We start from the raw sequence: 17,481 nt of genomic DNA, 5'->3' as shown, positions 1-17,481 counted from the left end.
AAGTAGAAGATTTTACATTGATCTTTATTTAATTTCATCTTATTTGAGTCAGTTAAAAGTTATGGTTAATAAAATATGTAAATTCTGATTCTGTCATGTGGGGTAATATTGACCAACCTTAGACTTTTGTGGTACCTTCAGATTTGATGAGCATCCCAAGTCACTGACAAATATATGAAACAGCACAAAAACAAATTTATATACTTTTTAGGAACCTTACTGAAGGTCATTTTCATTAAATTATTGATGACCATTACTTGGGCATAACTATTCTAACAGTTTCAAATCTTCTAACTACATTATTTACTTGCTCACATAATTCTTCTTGTCCGTAAGAATAGCATGATATTATCAAATCTTTCAGTAAAATTCAGGTAGACTCTATCTAAAGCATTATCAATTCCACATCAACTTAGCACAGGGATTGGGATAAAGACTAATCTATAATTTTATTATTATAGGGAACTCTTCCTTTTTGACCAATGTGGATCATCACTTTCTCTGCAATACATAATTTTTGGGAGTTGCCTAGAATTCTGAAAAGTTAGGGGACTCACACAGAGTTACATAGCCTTTTGTAAAAGGAAATAATATTAATCTGAAAATAGGTGTTCTAATGAAACTTCTTTATTATCACTTCCTTTTCTAGATGTTTATTCACTTTCACATTTATAACATTCTTTGGACTTCCCTCAGGAATCAAAACCAGATTTTCCGTCCTGTAATTTACAGTTTCCATTCTCTTCCCTTTTTTGAAAATCACCATGTATTTCTCCAAGACTTTTTCCTTTACATTCTTTCAAAGATCACTTAAATCATCTTTCACATGCACCAACTTCTTTAATATCTCAGTATACAATTTATATGGATCTAATGATTTTAACTCATCAAGAGAAGATGATGTCCTTTTACCATCTTCTTATTTACCACCTATATCAACTTTTGATTTGCTACTTTTGTTCCATCCCTTCTAGTCTAAATTTCATTCTCCTGGTAGACAAACTTGATGATAAATTAGAACTGTAGGTCTCTACATTCTCTATTTTGTCATTATATTTATCATCCTAATCATTCAATAGTTCTCTCCCTTCTTTGATTTTACTCTCTTCCCCAATATTGCTATGAGGACGGATTGGGGAAGGGGAAGGAGGGAGGTAATTTGTGCTTAGTTTTCCTAAACAGTCCAGCTTCATTAATGATTTTTTTTCTCTCTTGATATCTCTATTCATTCCTTTTGTTTCCATGTTCGTTACTTTTATTTTTAAAAATCTAAGTTGATTGAGTTCCCTATATACCCACATCTGTCTCTTCATCAATGAAGTAATTCATTGTCTCATTTTAATTAGCATTTTATTGCTTCTATCATTCCTCTTTTTTTCTTTTATCACTATCTTATTTTCTCTATCACTATTTCCATTTCCTATGGAAATTATAGTTTTACTCTGGTAAAAAAAGAATACAAGCTTCCTAGGACTGAAAGTTGATGTTTCTTTCCTTGACTCTAAGCTACACTTGCAATATGGTTTGCTCTACCAGATTTTGCAGATAAAAAATAGAAAGTGTACTCTAAAAACTAAATGGCTTAGGACAGATGATTCCATTCCAAACATGAGTATGGACACAAACATTCTCTAGTTGTTCCCGAGAAATTGAACAAAATATTTCTGTGCCATAAAGTCAAAGGATATTGCTAATCTCTAATAGAGTTTCTTCTCTAAGACTGATGTGTGGTGTTAGTGTTTCTGATTATTCCCATAAAAATCAGTATTCAACTTGGAACTTGAAGAGATATAATCACAGACATACTTTATTCCAGTTAAAATCTTATTAAATAATAGACCAACCATGTGGAAATATTTACTCATACAGAAAGGATACAGGAAGACATGTACAACTTCTTCACTGTCATTTATTGGCTTCCTACCTTGTCCAAGGAAGTGAATTTCTATTCAAATAACTGCTGTCACAATATTGTCTTTCTCCAAATAATAGTCTGAACAGCACATGTTCTATACATTTTAGAAGGCTATGAGATTTTGCCGAAGGTAGATGGAGTTAAGATGCTCTATTAGAGGTAAGCCCCAACTATCTTTGAATAATCATGAGCATGTCAGATAAGGCTAAATACAAGATTAGTAGAATTCCCCTGCAGTAGGAGACATTAATCATTCTGACTGTCCATATCAGTGTATCTGTGCTCTTTCTCTGGGGGAAGAGGCTGCCTGAGACTGTTTTGATATACCTAGGCAATGTTCTCAATGGGAGCACAAATATAGGGATTTAAGTGAGAGAAGATATCATTCCATACATGAGAATGATTTCCATACCCACTAACTTCATCATCAACAAGAAATATTTACTCTATTCTCACAGGACTGAGCTGGGCTCTGTAGTAGCAAATCCCTGTCTACAAGTATTGTGCTCTCTCATGTAGGTGACAGTAAATTGTGGAAGATGATGAAATATACCAAAAGAATCAGACAAATGAATGGATGTATATGCAAGAAAATCTCACTAAGTCCCCATGCTCTAAACTAAAAAGTGGTTATAATTCTGGGAGAATCAATGCAAATTAACCCCTGCAGAATCAGTTTCCTTTCACTGATAGCACCCATTCATCAGTATCACAGGAATGAATGCAAAAAAGGAGCATGATATGGTAGAAAAGGTATTGGGTCTAGAATCAGAAGGATTGGGTTTGAATTCTGATTATGCAACTACCCACATGTATAAACTTGGGAAATTCAATTAACATTACTGTAAAGGAGGTTGAAACAGATAACCATTTAGATTCCCCCCAAAATTTCCAAATTTCACTCCATCTCCAGCACCAAGGCAAGTAGATTCCACAAGCACTTTTTGAGCACCTTTTATGCACTAAGTACTTTTGAAAAGTTCTAAGGTATAAAATATGCTTAATAACAATCCCTACCCTCAAGCAGCTTATAATCCAATAGAGGAAATAACATACAAACAACTACGCACAAATAAGATACATCTAAAATAAACTGGAGTGCTTTCAGAGAGAAAGAAAGCACTAGCTTTAAAGAGATGGAACATCTCCTTCTTGCAAAAGGCAGAATATTAACTTAGATTTGAAGGAAAACGAGGAAACCGGGGCAGCTGGGCATCATGTTGGACAGAGCACTGGGTCTAGAGTCAGAAAGACCTGAATTCAAATTTGTCCTCAGACACTTCCTAGCTGTGTGACCCTGGGCAAGTCACTTAACTCTGTTTACCTCAGTTTCCTCATCTGTAAAATGAGCTGAAAAAGGAAATGGAAAACCACTCTAGTATCCATGTGAAGAAAACTCCAAGTGGAATCAAGAAGAGTCAGACAAGACTGAAAACAATTAAACAAGAAGAACAACAAAAGAAGTTGGAAGAAGGGCAGAGATGAGGAAGGAGACACCTGAATGGTTTTTCTGATGTAATTTCACAAAAACCAAGAATTGATGGATTGGATTTGACATATAAAGTAGTATATGATGAGTTTTCAAAAAGAAAGGACCTGATGAGAATAATACTATCATCCTTGTCTCTTTTGAACTTTTCCATTGATCTTTTCTGAGCTTTTCTGTTTTATACAAAACTACATTTTATTTCCTATGGAATCAATTCCAAAACTCTTTCAGCAGCTTTTAATATTCACCATACTTTGTGCCACCCTTTATATCTAAGCTAATCTATCAGTAATTCACAAATGGAAATCTTCCCCACCCCTCTTTAGACTCCACTAGTTTTTCCACTGTCCCATGACCACATGCACCATGTTCATTCTGGACTCCCTACCTAAAAATGGCTTCCATTGAGCCTAATAAAAACCTAGGTGTGTTCTCATAAACTCTATGAATGTATATGTATAACCATAGATTCATAAGGTTTGAGAGCAGAAAGAGCCCATAGAGATCATCTTATTCAGCAATCTCATGCATGGTACAGATGAGGAAACAGTTGCAGAGAAATCAATTGACTTGCCTGAATTTACCCAAATGTTCTGAAAATAAACTTTATTTGAACTCTGTAGTTCCTTCCTCCTTCTTGACTCAAAATGAAGGAATAGGTAGAAAAAATTCATTAAATACTTGCTATTGCCAGCCACTGTGATAAGTGCTTTGAAAAACTGAAAAGCACAATAATATATCTATTCTAAATGAGCACTAATTCTAATGGGAAGAGGTAGCAAAATTAGGAGAGCTCAGCTGTAGGATAGCTAGATAAGCTCAAGTTTCCTTAAGGTACATTTGCAGGTCAGAAGTCAATGTCTAGGAATTTAAAGGACCTATTGTCACTGGACTGTAGACTAGGTGAAAGGGCAATAAAGTGTTAGAAAGCTATAAAAGTGAAAAGTAGATATATTGTGAAAAGCTTTAAATGACAAATAGAAAATGTTCATATTTTACTTTATATTTGATTCTGGGGTAATTGGGAGCCACTAAAGTTTATTGAGTAAAAAAGGAGTGACAATTTCAAACATGCATTTAAGGAAGACCATGTTGGATAACAGTTCCCAACTCCATGTATTTTCACTAACTGTTTCCCACTGATAGAATGTGGGAATGATGATCTGTTCTCCCAGCCTCCACTCTCCCCATTACGCCAACCTTTTTCTCATATGAGTAAAGAATACACAGAATATTTAATGTGAACAAACACTTTAAATAACAGTTCAAGATAACAAAATAGATATATCTGTATCAATAAAAATCATACAGTCATTTAACATTTACAGTCATACAGTTATTTAACTTGTCTGACTATTGAGGCTCCCGATGTTGCTATGGGGCAGAAAGTAATGATAGTATCTTGAAGACTGTGGATTTGAAGTCGGAATATTGGGCTCACATAGTGACTCTGACCCTTTATATTACCTGAGTGACCTCAGGCTAATCGCATAACTTCATTGTCCACAGTGACCTCATCAAGAACATGAAAGGGTTGAAACAGATAATCTCTAGGTCCTTCCAGCTCTGAATCTGTAAGGCTAATGAAAAATGCTGTGAAAGTTTTACAGCACTATATTAATTTGATTTCTTAGTCCCCTTGAAAACCAGCTTTGTTTCACTGGGGTATTCATAGTGAGGTCTATTCTTCTACATTTTGAAAGGATTCTTGCCTATAATTTCCTCTTCAAATCCTAATTAGTCATAGTTTCCCTGTCTCTATTAGTATTTTGTTTGCTTTCCTCATACAGAGAGGTCATTCTAAATCAGATTTTGGTATTTCACGGAGGAGGAAAGGGTAGGTAAGAAACTGTATTAGGACAAGACCCAGCTAGATTTTGAAAAATTCCATTAGCGCCACATTAGCATCTTTCTGATCAAGTGTATTAGCACTCCACTTAATAAATGTTTCAATAGGCTGAGAAAACAGCTTCTATAGCTCTAAAATGATTTAATTTTCATCACCATTCTCCTAAAACATTCTCCTTTACCATTCTAGAGACATCTAGGCCATATCCTTAGTGTTATATTTCCATTGTCTTACTAAGAAAATGGCTGACAAAAGAACACATTTAATTGAGGGTCTTATGAAGAGGTAAGAGCCATGGTCTTTGAATTTCAGTAAGAATAAAGCAATAGAATGTAAGGTAATATGGTAGAAAGAGTCCGGGATCTCAAATCAGAGGACCTGGATTAATATCCTTTTCTGCCACTTGTATCTCTTTTTCTCAAGAATATCATTGTACTTTCCTAGGTATTTGATTCTTCATATTTCAAATGAGGAAATTGAACTAGCAAGACTTCAAAGATCTCTCCCAGCTCTAAATCCATTCATTCACTACAGCCATGAAGCAGTCTCTTCAGAAAATTTTTGGGTTCCTCTTAGTTCTCCACCCTTTCCTGGATGTCCTTAAAGTCTATATTTATAGAATATGGTAAATGCAATTAAATTCAGCACATTATCTGTTGGATAGCTGGCAATACCAGGCTAAATGCTGAAGGTGACTTAGAAGGCTGACAGAATCCCTTCATACTTTCAGATTTAGGAGAGACTTAGATACAAGAAACTATTTACAATCATTAGAAGATATGTAATCAAGAAATAGATCTTGCATAACTAGATAGTACTATGTTGTTGTTCAGTCATTTCAGTAATGACTAACTCTTTGTGAGCCCATCAAGTTTTTCTTGGAAAAGATAGTGTTGTGATTTGCCATTTCCTTCTCCAGATCATTTTACAGGTTAGTAACTGAGGCAAACAGGGTTAGGTGACTTGCTCAGGATTACACAGTTTTAAAAAGTGGAGATTGTCCAAAAGGGGGTAGCCATGAAGGTGGAAAAACTTGAGTCTACATCATACGAAGATTTAAGTACCTGGAGATTTGAGGAGACTCAGGAAATATATAATAGCTGGCTTAACTCTTTGAAGGCATGTCACTTAGAAGAGATATTGTAATCATTCTAGAATGGGTAGAAATTGTAGAGACAAATTTAGACTTGATGTTAAAGATAATTTTTCCTAAAATTTAGAAAAGCAGAATGGATTCTCATGGGAGAAGTGACCTTTTGAAGGTCTTCAGGTAAAGGGGAAAGAATTGTTTATCAAGGATGTGAAAATAGGAAAGCCTTTCTTGGATAGGCTGAACTTAATGACCCTGAGATTTCTGACTTCCAGATTCTGTGAGAAAGATTAGAAAAACAACTTTGCCTAATGTTTTTTTCCTGAGTTTCAGTTCTTCATGGAAATTTGGGAGACCAGATTTCTACTGAAACTTTCCCTGGTCAGAATATCCATTTAACACCTATAAAGCCTCCCCTTGTGAGCTACTTTGCCTCTTTAGTCCTGTGTCCTGTGTCCTGTGTCTAAGTAGTGTGAACTGAATGTGCCTGTACAGGTATACAGGCTTCCCAGCCCCCTGCATGCAAAATAATGTGTCTACTCAGTCTATTTGCCTGTTGTCGGCAGGAGGTTAGCAAATGCTCTTTTTAATCAAAAATTTTTAAATTTCTAATGTAATTTATAGCTGGGATAAGATGTGCCCCTCCTTTCTTTAATTCTCAGAAAACTGATGAAAGGATTTGGGTTTTTCTGTGACAGAGAGTGAGCATACATTACATTCTGCATCCCAACTGTCTTAACCATCTTTGTTACTGTTGCTACAGGCAGGTGGCAATCCTTGATTTAATCACTCCTGCCTCTATGTGACATAAATACTTATCAATTCCTCTCATAAGACAGTGGAAAGAGGGCAGGATTTGGAGCAGAGCACCAAGGACTGACTCCCAACTCATGGTATATAACTGACTCCCAACTCACGGTATATAGCATGAGTTGGGAGTCAGTCCTGGGTGATCCTGGAGCCAGCCAGATAATACAGTGAATAGAGTCAGGAAGTTCAAATCCAGCATCAGACACTTATGACTGTGTGATCCTGGGTAAGTCACTTTACCTAAATCTGCCTCAGCTTCCTCAGCTGAAAAAGAGGGATAATAATAGCACCTACCTCATAGAATTGTTGTGATCAAACAAAATGGTTGTAAAGGGTTCAACACAGTGCCAGGAACATAGTGATAGATAGTAATAAATACTTATTTCCTTCCTTTTTTTTCTTTCTTGACCAAGTCCCTTTATCTCTCATTTTCCTAATGAAAGGATTAGCCTAGCTATCCCTTAAAATCCTCTCAAAGTCTAAAACTATAACATTATGATCCTGCTTCTTCCCACTTCTACAGCCATTTTGGCTCCCTCTTCTAAACTTTAAGTCATAAAGTTCAGCTTTGCCATTTGTTTGCTATGTGAGAGTCACTTTAAATTCTGACTCTGTTTCGTTTATCTGTCATATATGAACAAAAACATCCATTCTGCCTAAAAATAAAGGAAGGAAAGAGTTAAGCATTTATAAAGGGCCTATTGTGTTCTAGGTACTGTGCAAAGTACTTTATAAATATAATTTAATTCAGTTCTCACAACTACTATGGGAGGTGGGGTGCTATTACTATCCTCATTACAGTTGAAGAAAGCAAGGAAAACAGAAAAAAAAGAAAAGAAAAGAAAGGAGAGAAAAGGCAAGGCAAGGAAAGAAAAGGCAAAGGAAAGGCAAGGGAAAGGAAGAAGGGAAGGAGGGAAAGGAAAAGGGAAGAGAAGGAGGAGAAGAGAAGAGAAGAGAAGAGAAGAGAAGAGAAGAGAAGAGAAGAGAAGAGAAGAGAAGAGAAGAGAAAGAAAGAAAGAAAAAAAGAAAGAAAGAAAGAAAGAAAAAGAAATCTCAACCTTTTTAGGCCTTCTTTCTCATTCTGTCTTCTTGTAACTTGCAACTACTGTCTTTTGTAAATCTTCTATAGGAAATCAGCATCACATAGTTAATAATGTCTTTTAACATCTGTGTCACAAAACCTTCAAGTAGGCCATTGGACATTGCCCACTCTGTATTTCATACCTGATTACTCTGCTTCTCCTTCACAAATCTTAGAACCAAATCTTCATAGATCTATAGTGGTCAGGACCTGGAAGGCCCCCTAGCCCAACCTTCTAATTTTACAGGTATGAAAACTGAAGCTTGTAAGAGTTTAAATAATGGACCCAATGGCACCTACACAATAATTAACAAAGGGTGGGATTTGGATGTAGATTCTCAAAAAATCAGAGTCAACATTCTTTCACTGGGCTGTTACAGAACAGTTATCTAGTGAAATCTCATTTTACAGAAGAGAAAATTGATGCTCCAAAAAGAAAAATGACTTACACGCAATCACACAGATAGCGAGCAGTGGATCTAGAATTTAAACCCAAGTTCTCTAACTCCAAATTCAGAGCTTTTTCTACTGTTTCTACCCCCTATTTAATATATTTCAGTCCATGAAATGGAAGCTTCAAGATCTTGAAAGCAGTAAGGTCAGGAGAAAGCCCAGAGTGGAAGATTATGATTATAACCTTCTGACATTCCCAACTGCTGCTAGATAATCTTGCTTTCACAGGTGGAGTCTGCCCAGTCAGAGAAAAGTTTATTTCTTGGAATTATGTCTGTGAGCTGATATACCTGTACCGGTGCCCATTAGCATTAACCTAGTGGGGTTTTCTTCCAAGCATCCACAACAGCCTTTCTCTCAACCAATTCTCTCCACTCCTTACCTAGGGAAATATAAAAGATGGCTCAGTTTGACCCAAAAGGCAGAAGAGGCCGACAGGTGGCACATGAATATTATGAACTGCTGGAGGGTGTAGATTAAAGTCATTGATCAACATCATAGAATAAGTCCACTGGTTCCCATCCAGCTGAGAGGAAGGAAATTTGCATTTCTTATTTTCGAGATGATAATTGTCCTGCTGTCATTTTGCTATCTCCTGCTTCAGCCCTGATTTATAGCGCTGATGCAACATGCCTCCTAGGTTGCCACGCTGAAAAGCAGATGAAATCCTGTCTTGTGCACTCCTTCAGAGGAGAGCTAATTCAACCAGGTTAGCCATGATTTATGGCCCTTTATTCTAAGCAGGGGCTTCTGACAAGCCTGATGTTAGAAAACTGCAAGGTGTAAAAGGCAGCAGGAAAAATCCAGTATTTCCTGTGGAGGATGTGCCTGAAATTCCAATTCAGAAAGTGTAATCTGCATACCTGGCAAGGAGTTACTGGAATCCAACAGCTTGGGAAAGGCCCCTGGAGGACCAGAGACAGGAGACAGAGCTCACAGAAAGCCTGCCTGGTCTCTGTCTGCCTTAGCTCCATAACTGGGCAAATTCCCAGCTGTAGAGCCTCTGAAAACAATTTTAATAAAAGATAAGAGCATCAGCTAACTTTGCAATCACTTGATTGATCAAATTTACTACATGAAACTCTCTGTAACCAATAGGAAAGATTCACCTTATAATTCTAGCTTAATTGCTCTCCTACTTGGCAAGGGATTCAGAATTTGCCAGTTTATTAGAGAAGTATATTTGTCATGAAAGCAATCTTATCTGGGCTCTTTCTATATTTTTAGAAGTCATGAGTCCTAAGTTTTAGTATTGCAAGCTAGCAATGTGTCCCTAGACCAGTCCCATAACATGTCTGTGACTTAATGTCACGCGTGTGCACTATGTCCCCCATGAGACTGCTCCCAGCAGGCTTTCTGGAGAGTTCCTTGCTGGCAGGGACCATGTTTGTGCCTTTCTACATATACACATTGCTTTAGCACAGTACCTGGAACATAATAAAGTGAGCTTGTGGATTGACTGAAATGTGTGTCAAAGACTTTTCCTGACTCACTTACACTATTGCTATATGTGAAAACACTTTGAAAAAATGGCATTTCAAAAGCATAAACTGAATTATTCAGAAATAATCTTAATGCCACTATATACCACAAACCTAACCTCTCTGGATTACTTTGGGATAAAATGCATTTATCTTCCCTATCTTTCTCACAATAAGCACAGTATACTTAATAAGTATTTGTAAAATTCAGTTGAATTCTCTTTAATTCCAAATACCCCTACTTGCATAATTAAACATTGTATAACACTTTGCATCTGCACATATATGTCACTTGCTACAGGAGCTCTGATAACTAAATTATTAATTATGTTAGGAGAAAAGAATATATGGGCACAGACACCCAGCAGGTGATCAGGAAACATGAAGCTCTTAATATTAGGAAGTGCTAGGAAATAAACTGAACCTAAAAATCTAGACAGGGCCAGAGAATGGACCATACAGAACACTGCCCTCATTTATTCTTAATCATATGGGAGAAGTGAGAACAAGGTGAATAGTCCATCTCTGAATTATTCATGTGATATCCAGGAACAAGAAAGCCATAAAATTGTTAATTTGACCTCCAAGGAGATTAAGTAGAAAATAAATAAGAATATTTTCTTGTTAAGAAATAGTGATAAGAAAACAGTGGATATATTGAAAAGAAAATTATAGTCACTAGTTCATTCATTTATTTCTTCCCCATGATGGTTGCTGGAGCTCTGTTTCTATATATATATAATTTGCATAATGTGTCCCAAAGACTCATGGGAATGAACCTAGGAAGAAATAAGGTGACCCAAAAGTCCCCGAAGAATTGGGTCGTAATCCTCAGAAAGAACACTGTCTTCCCATTTAATATGGGAAGAACTCCTTCCCCCAATTGCCAAGGTGAGCAGTAGATGACCCCAATTAATAGAGTCAGAATCTATGACCATTCACTGAAAGGTAAAATAAAATAGCAGCTAAGGACCTCCAGGATGGGAAACTCCAAGGGTTTTTCTGTGAGAAAAAACAAACAAACAAAAAAAAAAAAAAAAGGTGGCTTTAGACAAGCTCTCATCTGAATCAAAGAATCAGGAAACTTTGTAATTAGGAGGATTGTTCCAGGTGAATGATACTGGGAAAAGAAAGTCCCTCCAACACACATTGGGATGGGTTGGGATCCAGTCTCTCTCTAAGGATCTCTAGTGAGGGATTGTGAGATCATAGACCTGAAGCTAAAGGAAATGTCAGAGGTTATCTAGTTTAACAACGCCTAGGGGAAATCTGAGACTCAGGGAGGTTCAGTTACTATCTCAAGGTCACAGAACAATAAGCATCAGAGATGCTGATATTGCTTGTATTTGGTGTTATTTTTCCACTTTCTTTTTATTTGAGTCTTCTCATACAAAATGGCTAATATGGAAATGATTTATGTGATTGCATGTATATAACCTAAACATGATTGTTACCATGTCAGGGAGGGCAATGCCCTAATCATTAGAAAAACTTATTTTCTATTTTTTCATCAAGCCCACATATCCTTCTCTTTGCCTTTTGAACAACGCTCCTCGTTCTTTCCCTTGGAATCAAACAGAATAAGACTAATCCATCTTCCATATGCTATCTCTAGAGAAAGAGTTTGTTGAAGGTGGGAGGCATTGAAAGAATGTCACTACATTTTCCCTTTCTTGACATTAGTCAAGCCATTTTTAGAATAAGCATCGATTTCAATTCTAAAGAAGCAGTCACATTTAATCCTGATGTTTTGCTTTTATTTAACCCTAGTTCACAAGCAAGGACATCCAAAAGACAAGAGATTCAGACCTCTACAGCCAAGAGTAGCAGATAAGAAAATCTGCTTCCTCTTTACCCAAAATACCACAAACTGCCCCAGAAGTGACCAGGTGTGAACTAGCATGACCATGAGTTTTCTAGGTATTATGAATACTTGTTGGAAATGGCTCCTCAAGAATACAAGTATGTACTGACTTTCCCTCCTTAGACTTGTAATGAATTGTATGGCATGTCTTTTTGCTGATTTGTAATCTAGGTCATAATAAAATGGGCTTTGTTGCCATGGCACCAACTGTTTTCCTGTGACTCTAGGGACCATAATGGACTTGAGGTGGTGATCAGAGAGACAAGATAGTAATGAGCATGGGTTTCAAGCCTACTCCTGATTCTTACTAGTTGTATGGCCACAAAACGTCACTTTTCTTTTTTTCCACTTTTTTTATTTAACTTTTCTATGCAACTATTTTGTCATCTATAAAATAGAAATAATAAATACTTATATTCACCTTATGGGATTGTTGGAAGAATTAAATGAGATAAAGCATTTTGCAAATCTTATATTATTGTCCTATAAGAAAATAGAAGCAGGATAATTTCAGAAAAACCTTGAAACAATTGCATTAACTGATGCAAAGTGAAGGGAACAGAACCAGAAGAATATGGTATTCAGTAACAGCAATATTGAATGATGAAGAATTGTAAAGAACTTAGTTATTCTCAACAATACTATGATACAAGACAATCCCAAAGGACTAATGATGAAACGTTCTTTGTTTTCAGAGAAAAAGCTGGTATTGTTTAAATACAGACTAAATACAGACATTTTCCTTCTTTTTCTTTTATTTGATTCTTCTTATAGAAAATGATTAATATAGAATAATTTATATGATTGTATATGTATAACCTATGCATGTTTGCTTACCATGTCAGGGAAGGGAAAGAGTAAGGAGAATTGGATAAAATCTAAAAATCAAAATTTTAACTAAAAATGTTAAAATTTTTTATTTTAACATGTATTTGGGGAAAATAAAATATGCTAAATGTCGAAAAATTATATGAGACTTGGGACTAACTTGCCCAGAACTGCAGTAAAACCCAAGCCAAATAAAGTGCACTAATTTCTCCCACAAATACACTCACACAAATTCTCACACAACAGGAGCCCACATCACAAGATTATGCATCCATTTGAAATCATTCACTATGTGTAAAATATTATAAATAATTATGTTTTTGTTATATGAAAACTATTATTATAATTAAAATATTATATTAAAACTATAATACAATTATATGGAAGAGATTGATATATGCTGTCCCTTAAAAGATGAGAGTGGAGGAGAGGGGGAGTTAGCATTTATTTGGTACTTACTTTGTGCCAGATAATGTCTTAAGCACTTTAAAAATAATATCTCAGGGGCATCTAGATGGTGCAATGAATAGAGGACCAGCCCTGAAGTCAGGAGGACCTGAATTCAAATCTGGCCTCAGACACAATACTTCCTAGCTATGTGACCTTGGGCAAGTCACTTAATCCCAATTGTTCCAGCAAAATAAATAAATAAATAAATAAATAATATCTCATTTGATCCTTTCCACAAGGTAGGTGCTATTATTTTACCCATTTTATAGTTGAATAAAGCGAGGTAGACAGAAATTAAGTACCTTGTCCATATTTATATAACTATTAAGTGTCTTAGGGGTAATTTGAACTCAGAGCTTCCTGACTCTAGGCTCAGAACATCATGACTGGATTCAGAAAACAATGAGCATGTGAATCAAGATAAACACAGTATAATTAGTTCCTTAACAAACAGAAGCTATGATTTATTCCAATATTGTGGTTCCAAATACACAATTTATTCCAATATTTTTATCACCATGGAAATCAAGAATGATTGCTGTAAAATCTCACAATATTTAACTAGAGCAATGGCCTCTGTCCAGTGTCATTCAGAATATCAACAGTACTGGCATGGATGCACAGAAGTCACAAAATGACAAAATCTTGGAGTTTGAGGGGAACTCAGAGGCCAGCCATCAGGGACCTTGGTAAACAACACTCGTTTCTCTGAAGATCAGCTTTGAATCAGCTTTGATCAGCTTTGTACTAGAATATAGTGAAAGCTATAATGCTCTAGAAATAGACCGGAAGAGGTATAAACTAAAATTCTTTGATGTGGAGTAAGCAAAGTGCCTCAGTTAATAGAAGGTCAGGTTTGGAGTCAGGAAGATTTATTTTCTTGAGCTTATTATGGCATCAGACACTTACTAGCTGTTTGATGCTGGGTAAGTCACTTAACCCTGTTTGCCTCAGTTTACTCATGTATAAAATGAGATAGAAAAAGAAATGGCAAAGCATTCTAGTATCTTTTCCAAGAAAGTTCAAATGGGGTTACAAAGAGTCAGACAAGACTAAAAACAACGGAACAAAAGTCTTGATTTTTAGACCAAAATGAACAAGAGGAATAAACTTTAACCAAAAGTTGATATCCATTAGACTGGCATATATTTCTACAGGGGGATTTGCTGTACTTTCACAGCTGCTCTCAGAAGTGATCTCAATATAAAATTAGCAATAGTATGATAGTAAATGTTTAACAACTAGGTCTCCAAAAAAATGCACAGCAAACTTTAATCTGTGTTATGAACATTTTCTCCATCACTTTCTTAACAACAAAACAATAAATTAAGCCCTAATTCATAATATTTTCTAGTTTCCAAGATGTAAAATACACTGAATAATCAGCCCTTATGTGTCAGTCCAAGTTGCTTTCAGCATACTTTGACAAATATTCTATAAGCTACCAAATGATGAATGTTCATGTCCATACTCCTATCTTAGAAATGACACTACAGGTTCCAGATGATGCAAACCTTAGATGCAATCTTGTCTCTTATTCTTTCTAGTTATATAACAATAGGAAACTCACCCAACATTTCTGTGCCTCTTCTGGGGGCAATTAATAAATTGCCAGGCCCAGAGTTAAGAATATTCCTCTTGCTAGGCCCAAATCTGATCTCAGACACTAGCTGTATGAGCCTGGGTAAGACACTTAACCTTGTTTGCCTCAGTTTCCTTATCTGCAAAATGAGCTAGAAAAAGAAATGGAGAACCACTCATATCTTTGCCAAAAAAATGGCTTTACAAAGAATACGATGAAAACTATTAAACAACAAAATTTTCTTTTTGTGAACAAGAGATTGTATTTGCCTTATAAGGTTTTTGGGGGAGCATTAAGTGAGATAAAACACTTTGCAAATCTTAAAAAAAATGTATATAAGTATTAATTGTTATTGTTATAATCCCCTGCAGTCTCTATCCATGTGATTCTACAATATGTCCATCACGAAAGAATTTGTGTTAAACATCTTTTCAGAAATTAGTATTAAAAACTTGAGCTAAATGCAAATGCCTAGAAGGAAAATCTTTTTTGTAACATTGTAATAAAAAAGGTATGAATTTGCACAGTATGATTTCATCTTAGGCAAACTGTAGTCTTTGCTATTCAGCAGACACTTTGGATCTACTCAAAAGGCATAAAGCCCAGTTTAATGGGTAATTCATACATAATCATGTGTTAATCCTTATTCTCTTCTGGGTAAACTTCACTGTTCCTGTTGGGTCTAAAACCACATCTCATTATTCTTCATTTTAAGATAGAGATCCTCCCCACTTCCCAACTGAAAGGTAATTTGCACTCAGGGCCCTTCTAAAATCAGTCTATAATCCCAGCTCCCTAGCTGCAATCACTTGATCAACCCACTCCTCATTGGGAGCTTAATTCACAGTTAGCAGGTTACTGCACTTGGCCATATTTCTACTCCTCATGCTAAAAACAGGATCTTTTCAGGTGGTGTATTTCCAAGGAAGGCTTACAAAGCAAACCTAGAGAGAGGGAGCAGCATTTTCTTGATCCCTTAACGTTCAGGAATGGATTATCTTAGTTTCAGATCCTATTTGGTGGCAGTTGGTGCTGCAACTCTAACATCCAGTTGTTACCTAATTTTACTAGACAACAACAAGAAAGTAACTTTAGTGCTCTCATATCGTCCTGCAGTAAGACAGGTGTAACTGAGTGATTTACACTGGATGTAAATCAGAAAAACTGAATGGTGAAATAGATGATGAAGAATTGCTACTTGAAATACAGTGACTATCAGATCCCATAACTAAAAGCTTGGAAACTCACAGAGATATCTTACATTACAAACCCACCAAGCCTGCCACCAAATGCAATCTTTAATTTTTTGACACTCCAGCACCTGGTCTCTCCATAGAAAAAGCAAAGAAGAGATTAACGTAGCAACACCTGCTGATGAAGAAATTTTCACCAAAGGGCACAAGAAAGGACATAGTTAGGAGCGCAAAGTAGATTGTTCCAAAGCTAAAGAAAGGAATACAGTACAAAGGAAAGGCTCAAATGACTTTGCCCCCACCTACTAGGTATTCAGAGACTTGAAAACCAATAGAATTGTCAAATGAGGAAGACAATATTTGAAGTGGAAGAGGGAGGATAAAGGGAGGAATCATGAAATGAAGCATTTTAGCAAAAGTATTATAAAAGAAATGGTAATAAAATGTTATTTTCCTATTACTTCATAAGCAAAGTAGGAACCACAGACCAAGATGGCAGAGAGAAAAGAGGGCCAAAGGGAGACTTAGTCTATTCATGATACAGGGAGCACACCAAATCCCAAAGGCAACGAGAAGATTTTGAGATAACAGTTTTCAGAAAAGCAACTCAACTTATGGCTAAAGAATGGCCACTCTGGAATCAAGTAGACATAGGTTCAAGTCACAGAATCAGCAACTTAGAGCTGGCATCTAATCCACCCATTGATTTGGCAAAAGCCTTTCTCCCATGCCTGGGATAAACTGCCTCTTTCCCTCTGTCTCTTAAAAACTTCAGCTTCCTTCAAAACACAGAACTAATGATGTCTCCTAAATGAGACGACATCAGAATGTCATTGCTCCCCTTGAATTCCTTCTCTTTAGGTGTATTTTACCTTATCAATTTTTTGTGTATATGTGTGAGGTATGCATTTATTCATATATATATATATTATAGATATATATCTATAATATTTGTATATGTTTATATGGAGGTAATATGTATGTGGTTCTCCTAACAGAATATGTTCTCTCTGAGCATAAGGACTATTGCTTTTTTTTTCTATTTCTTCACCACCCAGAACAGTGCCTAGAACATAATAGGTACTTAAAAATGAATATTAAGCGATTGCTTTTACAAATAGTTAACAGAGGAGTTGTCAATTGCTCAAGCACAAACAAATGATAAATGACAGAGCTAGACTTTAATCCCAGGTCTCCTATTTTCAACTCTTTTCATGCTATCACATTGCCTCCTACTAGCATTAGGATCACGCAAGCTGCTTAATCTCTCACTACCATGTGTTTTATTTCATTTGGTAAATTCCTTTATCAATTCACATTAGAGGGCTAATTGCTGGTACATAATCTGGGCAACATCTTGAGTGTACCCTATTTGTAACTAAAGGCCTCTAGGACA

Source organism: Sarcophilus harrisii, chromosome 2 (genome assembly GCF_902635505.1).
Source record: "Sarcophilus harrisii chromosome 2, mSarHar1.11, whole genome shotgun sequence".
Classification (NCBI taxonomy): domain Eukaryota; kingdom Metazoa; phylum Chordata; class Mammalia; order Dasyuromorphia; family Dasyuridae; genus Sarcophilus; species Sarcophilus harrisii.
This window is presented reverse-complemented; position numbering follows the sequence as displayed.